This window comes from Perkinsus marinus (genome assembly GCF_000006405.1).
Source record: "Perkinsus marinus ATCC 50983 genomic scaffold scf_1104296965688, whole genome shotgun sequence".
NCBI classification, from domain to species: domain Eukaryota; phylum Perkinsozoa; order Perkinsida; family Perkinsidae; genus Perkinsus; species Perkinsus marinus.
In genome coordinates, this window is record NW_003204222.1 from 1 (window position 1) to 1,454 (window position 1,454).

Consider the following 1,454-nt stretch of genomic DNA (forward strand, 5'->3'; position numbering starts at 1 on the left):
CGATTCGAGGGATTTCAAACTACAAACAGGTAACTTTAGCCAATGATTGGTGACGTTTAATCCTCGTGCAACCTGATCCATCATTGTACCTTACTTCTTACACTTCAAACTTCAGATACCTTTCAACGATGTAATGTAGTCGAATTACTCGTGTTAGCAACGTCAAAGAAAATGGAGAACCCGGGCATCGATCCCGGTGCCTCTCGCTTGCTAAGCGAGCGCTCTACCATTTGAGCTAGTCCCCCACGCGCGTGCTTTCAGAGATGCGTATGCTTTGTGAGGGTCGCTCAAATGGCCCCTGATCCCCTTGCCCAAAGTTGGATATACCGTGGACCGGAGTCTAGCGCCACGTGCCCACTTTGGCAACGTTGGACAGGGGGAGTGGGGACGCACGTGAGTTTCATACCTTTACCATATACAGTTTGGTCGTTTAGCTCAGTCGGTTAGAGCATCGTGCTAATAACGCGAGGGTCGCAGGTTCGAGCCCTGCATCGACCACTCTTTATTTATCTTTGCTCACTCGTGTTCTCGCTAGCTCGACCTAGGGCGGAATGGATCAGTACAGACTCATTCCGACTAAAACTTAAACTCAATAATGCCCAGACCCAGGATCGAACTGAGGACCTCCAGATCTTCAGTCTGGCGCTCTCCCAACTGAGCTATCTGGGCTGAATCACGAATACATCGGATCACCTGCCTGCGTGGCCGATAGACATTTTTATCAGTAATGGAAAACGTCCTTCCGAGCCAGTGAACACTTTTCACAGTAATGGAAAACATCCTTCCGAGCCAGTGACACTCTTCACCAATGAAAAACACCACCTGATTCACAATGCGGCCTGCGAGGATCGAACTCGCGACCTTAGGATTATGAGACCTACGCGCTACCTACTGCGCCAAAGCCGCATGAAAGGCAGTAAATGTCCAAGAGTGGAGTTGACCGACTTACCTTTATCATTTCTTTTTTGATCTTTTCCGATCCCCCGCCTAACTCATGACAACCACCCCACGGCTCGTTTTCGCGGCCCTCTACGAGATCTTATTTGTTCTCCCTAGATTGGTTCTATATGTCACCGTATCCTTGCATTCGTGCTCGATGATGTCTGCTTTGTTCACGGTTATTTCCTTGTACCAGTGTTCTGGTGACTGGTGACACAAGATTCGAGAGGAGATACCCATTTATAGATTGCCTAGAAATTGTTTGGTGTTGTGTAACCAGTTATCACCATGCTGACGAGTCACGCGATTCGAGGGAATTTCAAACTACAAACAGGTAACTTTAGCCAATGATTGGTGACGTTTAATCCTCGTGCAACCTGATCCATCATTGTACCTTACTTCTTACACTTCAAACTTCAGATACCTTTCAACGATGTAATGTAGTCGAATTACTCGTGTTAGCAACGTCAAAGAAAATGGAGAACCCCGGGCATCGATCCCGGTGCCTCTCGCTT

General features: G+C 47.7%; 4 non-coding genes across 4 annotated transcripts; 1 reads left to right on the forward strand and 3 right to left on the reverse strand.

The window, feature by feature from the left end:
* Positions 1-172: 172 nt before the first annotated feature.
* Pmar_PMAR005734 lies at positions 173-245 on the reverse strand. Its single transcript has one exon. It is a non-coding gene; the product is annotated as a tRNA-Ala (tRNA).
* Positions 246-424: 179 nt separating this feature from the next.
* Pmar_PMAR005735 lies at positions 425-498 on the forward strand. Its single transcript has one exon. It is a non-coding gene; the product is annotated as a tRNA-Ile (tRNA).
* Positions 499-596: 98 nt separating this feature from the next.
* Positions 597-669, reverse strand: Pmar_PMAR005736. The gene has a single exon. It is a non-coding gene; the product is annotated as a tRNA-Phe (tRNA).
* Positions 670-833: 164 nt separating this feature from the next.
* Positions 834-906, reverse strand: Pmar_PMAR005737. Its single transcript has one exon. It is a non-coding gene; the product is annotated as a tRNA-Met (tRNA).
* Between the last annotated feature and the right edge of the window lie 548 nt (positions 907-1,454).